General features: G+C 37.8%; 1 protein-coding gene across 9 annotated transcripts in view; it reads right to left on the bottom strand.

Moving 5' to 3' along the window:
• Window positions 1–20,809, bottom strand: part of HTR4 (5-hydroxytryptamine receptor 4) — a 211,706-nt gene that overhangs the window by 131,064 nt on the left and 59,833 nt on the right. The window contains exon 1 of one of the 9 annotated variants that reach the window (XR_010840325.1): window positions 12,163–12,224. The exons of the other annotated variants lie outside the window; for them this stretch is intronic. The gene's annotated coding sequence lies outside the window, so the exon portion shown is untranslated. Of the gene's footprint in view, window positions 1–12,162; window positions 12,225–20,809 lie in introns of those variants that run through there. 9 annotated transcript variants of the gene reach the window in all.

Raw genomic sequence — 20,809 nt, 5'->3', positions numbered from 1 at the left:
GAGAAAAATGTTCCTTTAACCAAACCTCTGAAGAAACAAGACAGTCCTGAACAGAGGGAAACTCGAGCTGGAGAATTCTCTTTTCTTGCACATCCTCCCACCTGGGCTCCAGGGAAAGTCCCACCAAGAAGCGAGAGTCAGTAAATCAGACTCAGCACCTCAGCAGCAGGTATCAAAGCTGTGCCTGGAAGGTGCCTTGCTAGCTGTACTGGCAGCCCCCACACCCTTACACTTCCTCTGCTGGCCATGACAGCCTCTGCGCGGGGGGGGGGGGGGGGGGGGGGGGGTAAGTGCCCTGGGCCTTTCCTACCTCACCCCTTTTACTATCAGCCTTTCCCTGCTCCCTTCTAACTAGATTTAGAGACATTGAAAGTAATTTTAACCAAAACGAAAAGCACTGTGATCAGATGGAAGAAATTTTAAAAAACAAGACTCCTAAGACTCAAAGCTAGTTCCTTCTCTGCCACCAACCAGCTCTGGGTCTCCCCTGCTAAACCATTAATCAGCTCCGTGACTACAGGACCAAAAGACTTTTCTCAGCATCTGTCTAACTTAATTGCGGCACCACCTGGCATTATTAAGAGCCTCTTTAAGAATTCTAGAACAATTATAAATTATGAAACATTTCAAACATTGCAAAAAGTAAGGAAAATAATACATTGAGTTCAGAAAACAAGGATGAAAAGACCAGACACCCAGGCCTGAGCAATATTTACCGGAGAAAAACTCTGAGGTCCAGGAGCAAGTGTGATGGCAGGGTTCTATCACAGCTGACTGACTACAGGTTAAACTCTAGGACAGTGTTGGACTTTGATGATGGGGAAACACCAGATATAGCTAAAGCCTTGATTCCTTCGTCCTCTCTGCCCAGAAATTACCAGTACACTAAAAGTCAGTGTATAAGAGTGAAGGAAGTCAGAAACAGAAAAACAAATACCTTATGCTAACACGTATATATGGAGAATCTAAAAAAAAAAAAAGGTTTTGACGAACCTATAGGCAGGACAGGAGTAAAGATGCAGTAGAGAATACACCTGAGGACACAGGGAAGGGGAAGGGGAAGCTGGGACAAAGTGAGAGAGTGGCATTGACATATTACACTACCAAAGGCAAAACAGATAGCTAGTGGGAAGCAGTGGTTAGATGGTTCACAAATAACTTCTCTAGTTTGGCTTGTTTTTTAAATTTTGTTTTGGTATATTTGCCAGGTAGAAGCTTTAATTTTAGTGTAGTCAAACATAGCAATCTTTTACTATTACATTATGATTTTTGTGTCTCATTAAACATGTTTTTCCTACTCTAATACCATACTAGGTCTTTGTAATACGCCTCCAATCTAAAATGCTATTTCCCCAGGATTTCAGGTCTACCTTGTTTTTATTTCACCAAATCACTACCATTATTTTTATTTTATTTTTATAGAACAGCATAACAAATACTTGCTTAGTATTATGCATATGCTCATCAAATTCTTCGCTTAATATTGCTTTTTGCATTGTATTTCTACTTTCTGGTTCAGTTTCCTTCTTCCTAAATTTCACCCTTAATACGTAAGTCAGGGACTGATATATAATTGCTCTCAGTCTTGTCTGAGATGTGTTTGTTTCAGAATTAACACTGAAAGACTTTTGATTGGATACAGGTGCTTAAATTAATAATTATTTCCTCTCAGCTCTTTGAAGGTAATAGTCCCTTGACACAGTCTCTTGATAGAGGCGATCTTCTGGCCTCTATTGTTTCTGAAAGTTTGCTGCTGCTCTTCAGATAAACTTGTTCTTTCCTGTGATAACTTAGTCTTCTCTCTGTCTTTCATGTTGTACAGGTTCACTAAAATGTGTTTATAAATGGATTTACTCTTCATTTTTTCTAGTTAGGACTCATTGTGATTCCTATACATTAATAATCATCTCCTTCATCAATTCTGGAAAAATTTCAGCCATAATTTCTTTGAATATTGCCTCTCATGACTATCTTATGGTTTTGATTCCTTCTTTTATAGCTTTATTCACTGTAAACAATTATTTTGTAGTATCTATTAAATTGGTCTACTATTTCAAGTTCTCTAAGTTAAAATCCTATTGATTTGGGGGTCTGCTGACTCTTATTGAAAGCAACCTTTTCTCTCATATACTTTGCAATTTTGGACTGAGTTCTTCTTTGGCGGGACTTTCTGAGAATTCTAGACAACCTAGGTTCAGCATGTTTCTCTCCAGAAGATATCTCAACTTTCTTCAGGTAGGACACCTTCCAGGTCCAATTTAATGATATTTTCTTGGCTTGCCAGTTCCCAGACTAGTAAAGTAGCAGAAATTCGAACCTCATATCTCCCTTACAAAATACGACTTTTCATCATTTGCTCCCAAATTACTCTTTCTTCTGATCTTATTCCATTAAACTGTCTAAAGGGGTACCTTCAAGATGGTGGAGGAGTAAGACATGGAGATCACCTCCCTCCCCACAAATACAACAAAAATACATCTACATGGGGAGCAACTCCTACAGAACACCTACTGAACTCTGGCAAAAGACCTCTGACTTGCCCAAAAGCAAGAAACTCCCCATGTACCTGGGTAGGGCAAAGGAAAAAAGAAAAATTAGAGACAAAAGAATAGGGACAGGACCTGCACCTCTGGGAGGGAGCTGTGAAGGAGGAAACGTTTCCACACACTAGGAAGGCTCTTCACGGGCGGAGATGGGGTGTGGGAGGGGGTGTAGCTTCGGAGCCACAGAGGAGAGTGCAGCAACAGGGGTGCAGAGGGCAAAGCGGAAAGATTCCCGCAGAGAGGATCAGTGCTCACCAGCACTCACCAGCCTGAGAGGCTTGTCTGCTCACCCACCAGGGTGGCTGGGGGCTGGGAGCTGAGGCTCAGGCTTCGGCGGTCAGATCCTAGGGAGAGGGCTGGGGTTGGCTGCATGAACACAGCCTGAGGGGGACTAGTGTGCCACAGCTAGCTAGGAGTGAGTCCAGGAAAAGCTCTGGAACTGGCTAAGAGGCAAGAGACCATTGTTTCGGGGTGCACGAGGAGAGGTGATTCAGAGCACCGCCTAAACAAGCTTCAGAGAGGGGCACAAGCCGCAGCTATAAGCGCGGACATCAGAGATGGGCATGAGATGCTAAGACTGCTGCTGCAGCCACCAAGAATCCTGTGTGCAAACACAGGTCACTATCCACACATCCCCCCCCAGGAGGCTGTGCAGCGCACCACTGCCAGGGTCCCGTGATCCAGGGACAACTTTCCCGGGAGAACACAAGGCGTGCCTCAGGCTGTTGCAACGTCACATTGGCCTCTGCCGCCGCAGGCTCACCCCGCACTCCGTACCCCTCTCTTCCCTCAGCCTGAGTGAGCCAGAGCTCCCTAATCAGCTGCTACTTTTACCCCATCCTGTCTGGGAAGGGAACAGATGCCCTCAGGTGACCTACATACAGAGGCAGGGCCAAAACCAAAGATGAACTGCAAGAGCTGTGTGAACAAAGAAGAGAAAGGGAATTTTCTCCATGCAGTCTCAGGAGCACTGGATTAAATCCCCGCAATCAACCTGATGTACCCTACACCTGTCGAATACCTGAATAGACAGCGAATTATCCCAAAATTGAGGCAGTGGACATTGGGAGCAACTGTAGACTTGGGGTTTGCTGTACACCACTGACTTCTTTCTGATTTTTATATTTATTGTAGTATAGATTTTAGTGCTTCATATCACTGGTGGATTTATTTATTGGTTTGGTTGCTCTCTTATTTTTTTATAACTTAAAAAAATTTTTTTCTTTTAATAATTTTATTTTTTAATTATTTAATTAATTTTTCTTTCTTTTTTTTCTCCCTTTTCTTCTGAGCCATGTGGCTGACAGGGTCTTGGTGCTCTGCCCTAGTTGTCAGGCCTGAGTCTCTGAGGTGGGAGAGCTGAGTTCAGGACATTGGACCACCAGATACCTCCCAGCCCCATGTAATATCAACCGGCAAGAGCTCTTCCAGAGATGTCCATCTAAATGCTAAGACCCAGCTCCACTCAACGGCCAGCAAGCTACAATGCTGGACGCCCCATGCCAAACAATTAGCAACACAGGAATACAACCACACCCATTAGCAGAGAGGCTGCCTAAAATCATAACAAATTCACATACACCCCCAAACACACCACTGGATGCAGCCCTGCCCACCAGAAAGACAACATCCAGCCTCATCCAACAGAACACAGGCACCAGTCCCCTCCACAAGGAAGCCTACACAACTCACTGAACCAACCTTAGCCACTGGGGGCAGACATCAAAAACAACAGGAACTACAAAGCTGTAGCTTGAGAAAAGGAGACCTCACACATAGTAAGTTAAGCAAAAATGGGAAGACACAGAAACACACAGGAGATGGAGGAGAAAGGTAAAAACCCACCAGACCAAAAAATGAAGAGGAAATAGGCAGCCTACCTGAAAAGGAATTCAGAGTAATGATATTAAGTAAAGATGATCCAAAATCTCAGAAATAGAATGGAGAAAATACAAGAAATATTCAACAAGGACCTACAAGAACTAAACTGCAAACAAACAATGATGAACAACACAATAAATGAAATTAAAAATTCTCTAGAAAGAATCAATAGCAGAATAACTAAGGCAGAAGAACAGACAAGTAACCTGGGAGATAAAACAGTGGAAATAACTATCGCAGAGCAGAATAAAGAAAACAGAATGCAAAGAATTGAGGACAGTCTCAGAGACCTCTGGGACAACATTAAAAGCACCAACATTCCAATTATAGGGGTCCCAAAAGAAGAAGAGAAAAAGAAAGGGTCTGAGAAAATATTTGAAGAGATTATAGTTGAAAACTTCCCTAATATGGGAAAGAAAATAGTCAATCGAGATCAGGAAGTACAGAGAGTCCCATAAGGATAAATCCAAGGAAAAACATACCAAGACACATATTAATCAAACAATCAAAAATTAAATACAAAGAAAATATATTAAAAGCAGCAAGGGGAAAGCAACAAATAACATACAAGGGAATCCCCATAAAGTTAACAGCTGATCTTTCAGCAGAAACTGCAAGCCAGAAGGGAGTGGCAGGACATATTTAAAGTGATGAAAGGGAAAAACCTACAACCAAGATTACTCTACCCAGCAAGGGTCTCATTCAGATTTGACAGAAAAATTACAACCTTTACAAACAAGCAAAAGCTAAGAGAATTCAGCACCACAAAACCAGCTTTACAGAAAATGCCAGAGGAACTTCTCTAGGCAGGAAACCCAGGAGAAGGAAAAGACCTACAATAACAAACCCAAAATAATTAAGAAAATGGGATTAGGAACATACATATTGATAATTACCTTAAATGTAAATGGATTAAATGCTCCAACCAAATGATATATACTGGCTGAATGGATACAAAAATAAGACCCATATATATGCTATCTACAAGAGACCCACTTCAAACCTGGGGACACATACAGACTGAAAGTGAGGGGATGGAAAAAGATATTCCATGCAAATGGAAATCAAAAGAAAGCTGGAGTAGCAATTCTCATATCAGACAAAATAGACTTTAAAATAAAGACTGTGGGGGCTTCCCTGGTGGCGCAGTCCACCTGCCGATGCAGGGGACATGGGTTCCTGTCCTGGTCCAGGAAGATCCCACATGCCGTGGAGCGGCTGGGCCCATGAGCCATGGCCGCTGGGCCTGCGTGTCCGGATCCTGTGCTCCGCAAGGGATCAATCCAAGAAGAAGATATAACAAGTATAAATATTTATGCACCCAACATAGGAGCAGCTCAATGCATAAGGCAAATGCTAACAGCCATAAAAAGGGAAATCGACAGTAATGCAATCACAGTAGGGGACTTTAACATCCCACTTTCACCAATGGGCAGATCATCCAAAATGAAAATAAATAAGGAAACACAAGCTTTAAATGATACATTAAACAAGATGGGCTTAATTGATATTTATAGGATATACCCTCCAAAACAACAGAATACACTTTCTTCTCAAGTGCTCATGGAACATTCTCCAGGATAGATCATATCTTGGGTCACAAATCAAGCCTTGGTAAATTTAAGAGAACTGAAATCGTATCAAGTATCTTTTCTGACCACAAAGCTATGAGACTAGATATCAATTATAGGAAAAAAAAAACTGTAAAAAATACAAACACATGGAGGCTAAACAGTACACTACTAAATAACCAACAGATCACTGAAGAAATCAAAGAGGAAATCAAAAAAATACCTAAAAGCAAATGACAATGAAAACATGATGACTCAAAACCTATGGGATGCAGCAAAAGCAGTTCTAAGAGGGAAGTTTATAGCACTACAATCCTACCTCAAGAAACAAGAAAAATCTCAAATAAACAACCTAACCTTATACGTAAAGTAATCAGAGAAAGAACAAAAATAACCCCAAAGTTAGCAGAAGGAAAGAAATCATAAACATAAGATCAGATATAAATGAAAAAGAAATGAAGGAAACAATAGCAAAGATCAATAAAACTAAAAGCTGGTTCTTTGAGAAGATAAACAAAATTGATAAACCATTGGCCAGACGCATCAAGAAACGAAGGAAGAAGACTCAAATCAACAGAATTAGAAATGAAATAGGGAAAGTAACAACTGACACTGCAGGAATACAAAGGATCATGAGAGAGTACTACAAGCAATCATATGCCAATAAAATGGACAATGTGGAAGAAATGGACAATTCTTAGAAAAGCATAACCTTATGAGACTGAACCAGGAAGAAATAGAAAATATAAACAGACCAATCACAAGTAATGAAATTGAAACTGCAATTAAAAATCTTCCAACAAACAAAAGCCTAGGACCAGATGGCTTCCCAGGTGAATTCTATCAAACATTTAGAGAAGAGCTAACACCTATCCTTCTCAAACTCTTAAAAAATATAGCAGAGGGAGGAACACTGCCAAACTCATTCGACAAAGCCAGCATCACACTGATACCAAAACCAGGCAAAGATGTCACAAAAAAAGAAAACTACAGGCCAATATCACTGATGAACATAGATGCAAAAATGCTCAACAAAATACTAGCAAACAGAATCCAACAGCACATTAAAAGGATCATACACCATGATCAAGTGGGGTTTATCCCAGGAATGCAAGGTTTCTTCAATATATGAAAATCAATCAATGTGATAAACCATATTAACAAACTGAAGGAGAAAAACCATATGATCATCTCAATAGATGCAGAAAAGGCTTTCAACAAAATTCAACATCCATTTATGATAAAAACCCTCCAGAAAGTAGGCATAGAGGGAAGTTACCTCAACATAATAAAGGCAATATATGACAAAGCCACAGTCAACATCATTCTCAATGGTGAAAAACTGAAACATTTTCTACCAAGATCAGGAAAAAGACAAGGTTGCCCACTCTCACCACTATTATTCAACATAGTTTTGAAGTTTTAGTGACAACAGTCAAAGAAGAAAAAGAAATTTAAAAAATCCAAACTGGAAAAGAAGTAAAACCGTCACTGTTTGCAAATGACACGATAATATACATAGAGAATCCTAAAGATGCTACCAGAAAACTCTAGAGCTAATCAATGAATTTGGTAAAGTTGCAGGATACAAAATTAACGCACGGAAATCTCTTGTATTCCTATATACTACTGATGAAAAATCTGAAAGAGAAATTAAGGAAGCACTGCAATTGACCACTGCAACAAAAAGAAAAAATACCTAGGAATAAACCTACCTAAGGAGAAAAAAAGACATGTATGCAGAAAACTATAAGACATGGATGAAAGAAATTAAAGATGATACAAACAGATGGAGAGATATACCATGTTCTTGGATTGGAAGAAACAACATTGTGAAAAGGACTATACTACTCAAAGCAATCTACAGATTCAATGCAATCCCCATGAAACTACCAATAGCATTTTCACAGAAGTAGAAGAAAAAATTTCACAATTTGTATGGAAACACAAAAGACCCTGAATAGCCAAAGCAATCTTGAGAAAGAAAAACGGAGCTGGAGGAATCAGGCTCCCTGACTTCAGACTATACTACAAAGCTACAGTAATATCAAGCCAGTATGGTACTGGCACAAAAAACAAAAATACAGATCAATGTAACAGGATAGAAAGCCCAGAGAGAAACCTACTCACATGTGGTCACCTTATCTTTGATAAAGGAGGCAAGAATATACAATGGAGAAAAGACAGCCTCTTCAATAAGTGGTGCTAGGAAAACTGGACAGTTACATGTAAAATAATGAAAGTGTAACACTTCCTAACACCACACACAAAAATAAACTCAAAATGGGTTAAAGACCAAAATGTAAGGCCAGACACTATAAAACTCTTAGAGGAAAACACAGGAAGAACACTCTCTGACGTAAATCACTGCAAGATCCTTTTTGACCCACCTCCTAGAGAAATGGAAATAAAAACAAAAATAAAGAAATGGGACCTAATGAAACTTAAAAGCTTTTGTACAGCAAAGGAAACCACAAACAAGACAAAAAGACAACCCTCAGAATGGGAGAAAAGATTTGCAAATGAAGCAACTGACAAAAGATTAATCTCTGAAATATACAAGCAGCTCATGCGGCTCAATATCAAAAAAACAAACAACTCAAACCAAAAATGGGCAGAAGACCTAAATAGACATTTCTCCAAAGAAGATATACAGATTGTCAACAAACACATGAAAGGATGCTCAACATCACCAATCATTAGAGAAATGCAAATGAAAACTACAATGAGGTATCACCTCACACTGGTCAGAATGCATATCATCAAAAAATCTGCAAACAGTAAATGCTGGAGAGGGTGTGGTAAAAAGGGAACCCTCTTGCACTGTTGGTGGGAATGTAAATTGATATAGCCACTATGGAGAACAGTATGGAGGTTTCTTAAAAAACTAAAAATAGAACTACCATATGACTCAGCGATCTCCCTATTGGGCATATACCCTGAGTAAACCATAGTTCAAAAAGAGTCATGCACCACAATGTTCAATGCAGCACTATTAAAACAGCCAGTATATGGAAGCAACCTAAGTGACAATCAACAGATGAATGGATAAAGAAGCTGTGGCACATATATACAGTGGAATATTACTCAGCCATGAAAAGAAATAATTGAATTATTTGTAGTGAGGTGGATGGACCTAGAGTCCTGTCATACAGAGTGAAGTGAGTCAGAAAGAGAAAAGCAAATACCGTATGCTAACACATATATATGGATTCTAAAAAAAATCGTCCTGATGAACCTAGGGGCAGGACAGGAATAAAGACGCAGATGTAAAGAATGGACTTGAGGACATGGGGAAGGGGAAGGATAAGCTGGGATGAAGTGAGAGAGTGGCATGGACATATATACACTACCAAACGTAAAATAGACAGCTAGTGGGAAGCAGCCGCATAGCACAGGGAGATCAGCTCCGTCCTTTGTGACCACCTAGAGGGGTGGCGTAGGGAGGGTGAGAGGGAGGGAGACGCAAGTGGAGGGGACGTGGGGATATATGTATACATATAGCTGATTCACTTTGTTATACAGCAGAAACTAACACAACATTTTAAAGCAATTATACTCCAATAAAGATGTTAAAAAAGAAAACTGTCTGAGAAAATAACACATCATCCTTCATAGGCCTCATATTTCTTTACTCCCACATTGGAATATGTGAGTCTTACAGCGTCTATCTCTTTAATGGAATGCATCTAGTTTCCTCCACCTCCAATGCAACTAATTTCGTTTTTTAATCTCATATCTGAAATATGCCTCCTAGTTACTCCCTCTGCCACAAGACTTGACTTCCTCTAATTCATTATCTGCATTGCAGTCAGACTGATCTAAAATTCAAATTGAATTACATCACTCTTCTGCTTAAAAACCTTTACGGCCCCCCTCCATTGCCTTCAAAATAAAACTGAAAATCTAAGATGAAATTCAGACCATAGATAATCTGATCTCTCTTTTAAGCTTTTATCTCTTACTAATTTCCCCTCAGTGCCTCCAAATGACCAATGCCTTAACCACAGTAGATTTTCAATCTACTTCAATTCCCCAAAATGTATTTTGAATATGCTACAAAAAAATCAATGAGCTGATCCATAAAATCCATGAGCAAGCTTCTCAGCATGAATTATTATATCTTTCCTGATGATGAAATTGTTATTCTTCATTATGCTTAGTAGTGAAAGCATATTAAATTGTTGTAGTCAGCAACAGAATTCTACTTTTTTGGTAATTCTAGTGGAATTACTTTCATTTGTTCATACTCCAGTCACGGAATAATATATATTCCTAATAATAAGATATTTTATGTCCTAGAAACATACTTTCAATGGCAAATATAATAATAGACTCCTCATAAACATAAATGCTTGTCTTAAGGAAAGTGAGCTCTTAAAGGGGAACTAGTTTCTTAGATATGATTAGATATTATAACAGTAAAAAGTTGATGTTCAACATTCTGCACTTTTGCACTAGGAGTGTGTGTGTGTGTGTGTGTGTGTGTGTGTGTGTGTGTGTGTATGTAAAGCTACCTAGTATTATAATAAGGGAAGTTCAGTGGGAAAAGTAATGAAATAATAGAATATTAGGGCAAAAAGTGACCTTAGAGATAATTTAGGTCCATAGTTTCTCAAATCTGTTACTAGCCAGGAAACTGTTTTTTTTTAAAAAAAAATTTTGAAATCCAACATACAAGACAGACACGTCAGTCTCTTCTGGTTTAATTTAAAGTACAGGATACTGCAGCCCTAGGCACATGTAATCTATCTCTCTTTTGACAGAAACACAGAGGCTACACAGAGCCAAATTTAAAAATCATTCATCTACCCCAGCCCAGTCACTGTGCAAATGAAAGTACATAAGCCCAAAGAGGTGATGAGGTACTCAAGGTCACACAATTAGTTAGAGGCAAAGCTGGCAACAAACCCGATCTCATAAATCTTCACAAAGAGCTATGGCTATGACTTCTAATTTTTTTTACAATAATGTCAACCTAATCTCAGAAAATCAATAGGATTTCTCATTTCTCATCTTCCATAATGCTATAAAGTAACATGTTTTCCCATGTATTTACTACCCAGAAGCTTTGACATAAGAAATAGTTTCTACTCATTGTAGAAAATTTCAAAACTAAAGAAAAGCAAACACATAAAAGATTGAAATCTTTAGAAATTCCATCTGGCAGAAATAACCACTGTGACTTTTTTTCCTATGGAAACATAATCTCTTTTAACCAAATGTAGGATCATACATGAGTTATTAGTCAGCATTTCTAGTTGCAAACACCAAAATACTCTTGAGCTAATTTAGATAGAAAAGCCATTTACTAAAAGACATTAGAAAGTTCCAGAATCTCCAGGAAGACAAAAGAGTTGGGGTTGGAGTCCACTGTACCAGAAAACACACAAACAACATAATGTGACTACTCCGGGGAAAATTTCAGCACTGCTACCACCACTGGGCACAGAAGGCACAGCTCACATTCTGGATTTGGGTAGGCATCAGAGCCGACACCACCTGTACTGATCTCCTGCCAAAGACAGATCCTCCACTGCCTCCCAAAGCCAGAAAATGGATTTCCCATGGCATCTGCATCCTCACATTCTTCTCTTTCAAATACTTCACTGAAGTGGATTTGACTGACAGCACCCAGGACACAGGACATACTCTACCCACAAAGAACAAAAAATGCCCCAAACACAGGAGACCTGTTTAAAGATCTTACAATACAGTGATATAACATTTGTAGCAGGAGAAATCTTCATATATATTTGTTGCTTTAATTTATATGACATCATTATATAAATTATTAGCCTGCTGAGATTGACACATCGACCTTTCTATATAAATCACCTTGCTGAAAGCAATTAATATTGATTCCAAATGTAATAAATAACTCAGTTTGTCCTTTCCGCTTCCTTGATGCTAGATGTGAGAGATAATTTCTAAATTTTCTATGGCCCCCTACTCACTCCACCCTCCAGCATCCTCAAAAAATTGTTTTAAAAATCCTTTTCCAATTTAAATGATATAAATTCTAAAAATGATACCACCCATTTACAGGGATGAAATCCATAAAACTGTGAGCTGCATGAGTTACATTAGTGACACACTTATTTACTGCTATGACTAATAATCATTGCAACATCATGTTTTTATCCTTCCAAGTTAGTTAAAAATACCATGCAGAAGATCAGTTGCTTCAGACACCAATCTGCAGCCCCCAGACTTCCGATCAAAGACTGCGGCTGGAAATCAATCACAGCATATGGCATTTGTGCTTCTATTAAACCTAGAGCAGCAGATGAGGACACAGTAATTAAGCAAATGCTAATGAGAAGTCTCACAACCCCAAAATGTATAGACTGTAGCTATCTGACACCCATTTTAAGTGACAAACACAACGTGTGTGAAAATGTGCTTGTAAAAACATTAGCGCATGATGATAATGCCCTACTACTAGTCTCTGAATGTGTCCCAGTAAACTCTTTTTTGTTGTTTTCATTGAAATGGTACAATTACCCCTAACTCACTGACAAATAATCCTAACTCATCTTTCTGAAACAAACCTCAAACTCAGTCACTCCCTAATGTCAACCCTAGATTGGGTTTCACTGTGTACTGTTCAAAGTCCAGTTCTTAGCCAGGCATTCAAAGCTCTTGACTAAATGTTGTTGGAGGCAGAGAAAAATTCATCTGAGATCACTTAAGGATCCATCAAGCTTGACTCCAGAGAACGCTAAGTGAACATTCTGAGATTAAGAGGAAACAGTAGACCAGGAAAAGTGCAAGTAGAATAGGACAGTCAGAAGGAATAAGGAGAAAATGAGGGAAGGATAGATTGGGGTGGGGTAGGAAGGGGGATGAGGAAATGGAATAGGAAGGTGATACTCAGAAAGCCAGGAGATGAGATCAGAGTAAGTGAAATAAGTGAAAGTTAGTGGTCAGTGAGATCTTCAAGCCACATAATTTAGCATTTTTTAAAGTGCCTTGGCACATGGCAGGTACTAAATAAACATTTGCTTAATAGATTCTAACTAAATCTACTTTTACTTAAACCTACTCCTTTAGCAGTGTGGCTAACGTCCTTGGGCTTGCCTGCCTAGTAGCTTTCCTTCTGGTAACAAATTTCATGTTGAATGACAGAATGAATCACTGGTAGAATCACCGGTGGGTGATCCAGACCTTGAACTTTAAAAAAGACACGGACTTAAAAATAACTGTAATTGATATGTCCAAGAAAATAGATGACAAGATGGGCAGAATTTCACAATAAAAAACTTTAAATATTGTTTAAAAACTCAAATGGAAATTCTAGAACATTAAAATACAATTATTGAAATTAAGAATGTAATAGATGGATTTAATAGCAGATTGGATATGGAGTAAGAGAAATAGGAAGATAGGTAAGTAGAAAAATGCTGATTGAATTTTGGAGATAAAAATCAAATGGAAAAAAATAGCATGGTAAATAGGACACATTGAAAAGATCTAATGTAAACACAATCAATATTCAAGAAAAGGTGAAAAGAAGAAAGAGGCAAAGGCATTATTTGAAGACATTTTTAAAACTACTAAAATACATCAAACTCCAGATTCAAGAAATACAATGAACCCAACCAAGATTAGTACAAAGTAAAAGCACATCTAGGCACAAAATAAAAAATAAAAAACTGCTTTAAACTCAAATACAAATAGAAAAATTGTAAAGCAGCCAGAGGAGAAGACATTCCTTCAAAGAAGCAAAAAGATTTACACCAGACTTTCAACAGGAAGTATGGAAGTCAAATGACAATGTAATGATATTTTTGCCATGCTGAAAGAAAACAAAAATGTCAACCTAGAAATTCCATGTCCAGTGAAAATATCCTTAAAAAGTGAAAGAAAAATAAAAACACTTTCACCGAAGTAAAATTAAGAGAATTTGCCATCCCTGCACTAAAGGCAATCTGTATTTCTTTTTGGCTGCATTGGGTCTTCGTCGCTGCATGCAGGCTTCCTCTAGTTGTGGTGAGTGAGGGCTACTCTTCATTGCAGTGTGCAGGCTTCTCTCTCATTGCAGTGGCTTCCCTTGTTGCAGAGTACAGGCTCTAGGCATGGGCTTCAGTAGCTGCAGCACACAGGCTCAGCAGTTGTGGCATGTGGGCCCTAGAGGGCGTGGGGTTCAGTAGTTGAAGCACATGGTCTCAGTAGCTGTGGCTTGCAGGCTCAGTAGTTGTGGTGCGTGGGCTCAGTAATTGTGGCTTGTGGGATCTAGAATGCAGGCTCATAAGTTGTGGCGCACAGGCTTAGTTGCTCTAAGGCATGTGGGATCTTCCCAGACCAGGGATCGAACTCATGTCCCCTGCATTGGCAGGCAGATTCTTAACCACTGAGCCATCAGGGAAGTCCCCCCCATGGCAATCTTAAAGAGAGTTCTCCTTATGAAGGAAAATGACCCCAAAGAAAAACATGGGAATACAGATAGGAATGAGGAACAATGGGAAGGTTAAATATATGCATAAATCTAAATTATTTCTAACTGTACAAACAATACATAGTGTGGTGTTCAACATATATGTAGACTTAACATGCAAAATATAAAAGAAGGGAAGAAGATAAATGAAAAAATATTTAAGAATTTAGGGTTGTCTGAGAAGTGGAAAAAGTACAAATTAGTTTTAAACTCTAATAACACATTAGTGCATATTTTAATATCTACAGTAATGACTAAAAGGATGTACATCTAACAAGCTAATAAAGAAGATAATACAATAATAAAAAATAAATTATTAGTCCAAAATAAGTCAGGAAAGCAAAGAAAATAACCATAAAGCAGGTAGGACAACTAGAAAATAAAAATTAAAATAATAGACACAAACTCAAATATATTGCAATGTAAACAGTTTAAATACACCAATAAAAAGGAAAAGATAGACTGGATTTAAAAATATAGGCTGCTTATAATATAGTTTAAGTATAAGGTCACAAGTAAAATATAAATGTAAATATAAATACACTTGACCCTTGAATGACAGAGCTTGAACTGTGTGGTTCCACTTATATGTGAATTTTTTTTAATAGTAAATACTATAGGATCCAGAGTTGGTTCAATCCACAAATGCGGAATGGGGGATGCAGATAAACTGGGTATACCAAGGGCCAACTATAAATTATATACAGATTTTCGACTGCAGGGAGGGTCAGCACTCCTAATCCCCACATTGTTCAAGGGTCAAATTATATATACATATATATATATAAAATATGCATGTATGTATATACACATACATATAAACATGCACATATATATGACATTAACTAAGAGAAAACTGGTATAGTTATTGTAATATCAGAACAGATAAACTTAAAGCTAGAAGTATTTCAGAGGTAAAAAGGAATATTTCAAAATGGCAAATGTATCAATTCATCAAGAAGATATATTTATTCCAAAATTTTATGTATTTAATATCATATCTTCAAAACATATAAATAAAAAAGAGACAAAACTAAAAGGCAAAATAGACATATCCATAATCAGAGTGGGAGACATTAACACTCTCTTCTCATGAACTGGTAGCAAAAAAAAACCCCACACATACAAATCAGTAGGGATAGAGGATCTGGGTTAAAAGATGTGGCCTAACTGACACATGGAACACTGTACCCAACAATGACAGAATTTTTTTTTCCAAGTACAAATAGAAATTTATCAAACCTGACCATATGCTGATCAGAAGCATATCTCAAGACATTTTTTGAAAAATTAAAACATTCAGAGTAATCCACTGATCACAGTGGAACTGAGCTAGAAATCACAGCAGCAAAATAATTAGAAGATTTTTAAAAAATATTTGGAAATCAAGCAGTACGCCTCTAAATAAACCATGGGTCACAGAAGAAATCAAAATGTGAATGGAAAGTATTTTGAACTGAATAAAAATTAAAATATGATATATTAATATCTGTGGGATGTAAATAAAGCAGGGCTTAGAGGTAAAGTTATAACCTTAAACACATATATTGTAAAAAAGCATTTACTGAGAATATAATAAAAAATAAAAACTTTTAAAATTATTTAAATATTCACCTAAGAAGTTAGAAAAACAAGAACAAGTTCAAGGAAATAGAATCCCAAAGAAAGTAGAATGAAGGAAATAGAAAAAGCTAAAGCAGAAATTAATTAAATTAAAACAAACGGTGCAGAAAATTACAAACCCCGACTTCCTTCTTTGAAAAGACTAATAAAATTGACCCGAGACAGATATTATTAAAGAAATTTTAGAAAGAGACATAAGGCACAAATTACTAGTATAGAAATAAAATGTGGAACATAGCAGAGATTCTATATGCATTACAATGGTAATAAAAGGAGAATATGAACTTAATGTTAATAAATTTAAAATTTAGGTTAAATGGACAAATTCCTAGAAAATCATAATTTACCAAATTGACTCAATAAGAAATTTTAACAATCTAAATACCCCACGTCTATCAAAGAAAATTGAATCTCTAACCAAAAACCTTTCCACAAAGTTTCTAGGACCAGATAACTTTGCTGGTGAATTCTTCCAAACATTTAAGAAATGAGTAACACTAATCTTACACAAAATCTTCTAGAAAATAAAGGCCAGAATGACCTCGGTACCAAAATCTGAAAGGACATTACAAGAAGAATTATTATAGCAAACTTATCTCCTAAATATAGATTCAAAAATCCTAAACAAAACATTAACAAATTGGATGCAACAATATCTAAAACAACAAATTAGAGTTATTATAGTAATGTAAGGTTAGTGTAACATTCAAACACAAATCAATGCAATTCTCCCATTAAAAAAATAAAGAATACTCATATTATCACCTCAGAAAAAGCATTTGAGAAAATTTGACCTCCATTTGTAATTTAAAAAGAAAAAAACTTTTAGCAAACTTAAGGATAGAGGGAAATTTCCTTAATATAAAAGAATATCATATAAAGATATTGTGCACCAAATATCATACTTAGTAGAGAAATAGTGAAAGCTTTTCTATAAGATCAAGAAGAAGGCAAAGATGTTCACTTTTACTATGTCTGGAGACACAATGTGCTGGAGAACCTAGCTAGGGTAATAAGGCAAGAAGATAAAGTACAAAAATAGGAATGAAAGAAGCAAAGCTGTCATTATTTGCAAAGAAATATGGTTATATATATAGAAAATCCAAAATAATATGCAAACAAACTGTTAGAATTAATCAAAGAATTTAGCAAATTTGCTAGACACAAGGTCGATTTAAAAGTAAATTTTATTTCTACATAATAGCAACAAAATAATTAGCAAATGAAATTTTAAATGATGCTATTTATAGATGCATAGTCATACATCAAATGTCTTGAACTACAGTAATTAAGACAGTGTGGTGTTGGCATAAGAAGAAATTAACAAACCGAAAGAACAGAACAGAGTCCAGAAACAGACCCCCACATAATCATCACTGACAGAATACTGAGTGCAACGGGGGAAAATGCCTTTTTTTGTGTTTTTTTTTTTTTTTTTTTTTTTGCTGTATGCGGGCCTCTCACTGCTGTGGCCTCTCCCGTCGCGGAGCACAGGCTCCGGACGCGCAGGCCCAGCGGCCATGGCTCACGGGCCCAGCCGCTCTGCGGCATGTGGGATCCTCCCGGACCAGGGCACGAACCCGCGTCTCCCGCATCGGCAGGCGGACTCTCAACCACTGCGCCACCAGGGAAGCCCAAAATGCCTTTTTTAATGAACAGTGCTGAGTCAAATATCTATATCGAAAAAATTCATTTTAATTTTTGCTACATACTATATAAAAACTCAATCCCAAATGGATCATAAATCTGAATATGAGTGATAAAGTAATAAAGTTTCTTGAAGAAATCTTCCAAGTATATCTTCTTGACCTTGAGGTAACCTGATTTCTTAAAAAGGATATAAAAATAAGTACTAACCATAAAAAATGCTATTGATAAACCGGATTGCATTTTTAAGAACTTCTGTGCATTGAAAATCACCTTTGGGACTTCCCTGGTGGCACAGAGGTTAAGAATCTGCCTGCTAACGCAGGGGACACGGGTTTGAGCCCTGGTCTGGGAATATCCCACATGCCGCGGGGCAACTAAGCCCATGTGCCACAACTACTGAGCCTGCACTCTAGAGCCCACGAGCCACAACTACTGAAGCCCTGCACCTAGAGCCCGTGCTTCTCAACAAGAGAAGTCACTGCAATGAGAAATCCGTGCACCGCAACGAAGAGTAGCCCCCGCTCACTGCAGCTAGAGAAAGCCCACGTGCAGCAACGAAGACCGGATGCCCAAAAAGAAAAGAAAATCACCTTCAAGAAAGTGGCAGAAGATATTTACAATACATATATAGGGAGAAAAAAGGAGTTTAATCCAGAATTGTAGAAAGAGCTCCTAACAATCAATAAAGAAAAGGCAGTCAATTCAATAGTAAAATGGGCAAAAGACGTGAACAAACGTCTCATTAGAAATACCAGCATTGAAAAAAAAAGAAATACCAGCATTGGCACGGATATGGAGGCAATTAGAACTCTCATATACTTTTGATAGGAAACTGATAGTTTCTTCTAAGGCTGAACACACTCATATCCTGTGGCCCAAGCAATCTCAATGCTAACTCAGGTACAGCAGAAATGGGTGTACATATCCACTAAAAAAAAAAAAAAAAGTCTGTAGAGCATTAATCATAATGGCCTAAAACTGTAAACAACTCAAAGACTCAACAGTAAAATGAATAAATTGTGGTACACTCATTACAGTGTAATACTTAATGGTCTTGAGAATGGACTAACAACTTCTACAAGCAACAAAATGAAAAAAGATATAAAGATATCTGAAAGATATAATGATGAGTGAAAGAACACAGAATCTATGATTCCATTTAAATGAAATTCAAAACTAATTTACGATGTTAGATGGTGGGATAATGGTTATCTTTTATGGGGAGGGGTTGTGACTGGGCATTCTGGTATAGGAAACGTATTTCTTGGTCTGGGTGTTGGTTACAAAAGTCTTCTCATTTGAGAAAATTTATCAAGGTGTATCCTTATCTTGGCACATTTCTCGGTACGTTTTCTACTTCAATAAAAATTTTACTTAAAAATAATTAATTAATCACATTTGCTTTTCTCATCAGGCTCTGCCTCTATCTGTTTTCTCTTATGCAAGTCATTTCCTAGTCTTCCTGATGTCTTCCTTTGATTTTATAATCCAATTTTCATTTGAAAGGATTCCAGATACACCTTTATCAAAACTGACATCTTAACAAGATAATAATGCCACTTACATAATATAGAAGGTTACAAATACAGAATAGTTCATCCCTCATATAGCTGCAACTGTTGTAAAAACAGTAAAATCACAGGCACAGCTGTTCCACGAATAACATTTTTTTCTTCCACTTCCCAGGGCCAGCTGGGTAAGAAGATGGAGAAGATGGCTGGCTACCTACTGTATTAAATGAGATGAGAGAAGGAAAAAATTTTGCAAACTATAAATTGTGATGTAAAGTAAGATATTACTATACCCATTCTATTTCATAGCTCAGGCAATATAGAAACTCACTGAAACATCTCACATAACCACAATAAAGGGTGTTGGCTGAGCTGGGTATTAGGACCAACTGGACCTAGGGAATCTAATGTGGCCAGGACATGCTCCTGTGTGTTTTCTTGAGGTCTCTGCTTTTCTCCACATGTTTGAGTCTTTCTCTGCTACTGCAAATTAGATTTCTCTACATGGGGAAAACAAGTATCTGACAGCTCCTGATCCTCATACTCCACAGCTACCACTATGAAGGAGAGTAACATACATATTCAAGCCTGTATGTAATGATGGTTAAAAATCAGTTTTGGGCTTCCCTGGTGGCGCAGTGGTTGAGAGTCTGCCTGCCAATGCAGGGGACATGGGTTCGTGCCCCAGTCCGGGAAGATCCCACATGCCGCAGAGCGGCTGGGCCCGTGAGCCATGGCTGCTGAGCCTGCGCGTCCGGAGCCTGTGCTCCGCAACGGGAGAGGCCACAGCAGTGAGAGGCCCGCATACCACACACACACACACAAAATTAACTTTTGAGGTACTGTAAACTTTATTACAATTTGTGTATGTGATGCTATGGCTCAAGTCTGTAAAAAGTACTTAGTGATGGGAACCTATCTTTTTATATATGTATAAAAGGGGTCTATAACTCAGTTGTCACTTCCATGGATTAGCCTCATATAAAAAGTAATAGCATGTTGGAAGTATGCAACATTGGATTGAAGGATGTGGATACTCTGTAGATATAAAGCCTACCTGGTAATGTTTCTATACCCCCTCTCACTTGAGCAATACTACAGTAAACCATTTCTGAAGAATAAAGCTGATCCTATCTCAGTTAAACCTTACTCATCATTGGAGAAGTAAAAATGTATTGTGGGGATAAAGCACTGACTTTGGAATCAGCTTGATCTGGACTGGAGTCTAATACTATTCCTTCCTCTTCAGAGAAGTTGCTTTGTCTCTCAGGCATCCAATCCCTTATTTGTAAAGTACTGAAATAAAATACCTGTGCTCTTAACACAGTGCCTAGGCACATATTTACTTCCTTTCCATTTTCTCAGAACACCACATAAACACTGAAAAAAGCAGTGGGCACAGACTGGACCAGACAATCTGAGATAGTTCCAACACTGACATGGCCTGTCCAATTCTCTACCACAGGCAGCAATAATGCATGTTGTAGAAGGGCCATAATTGACTGAAGATAGTTGAAGGAAATAAAATTAATCATTTTTTTATGGATCTTTGTTGTTTTTATACCCCTCTCTCTAGCATCCTTTCCCCAT

Source organism: Kogia breviceps, chromosome 4 (genome assembly GCF_026419965.1).
Source record: "Kogia breviceps isolate mKogBre1 chromosome 4, mKogBre1 haplotype 1, whole genome shotgun sequence".
Lineage (NCBI taxonomy): Eukaryota > Metazoa > Chordata > Mammalia > Artiodactyla > Physeteridae > Kogia > Kogia breviceps.
Note: the sequence above shows the minus strand (reverse complement) of the source record. Positions and strands in the feature narration are given on the sequence as shown.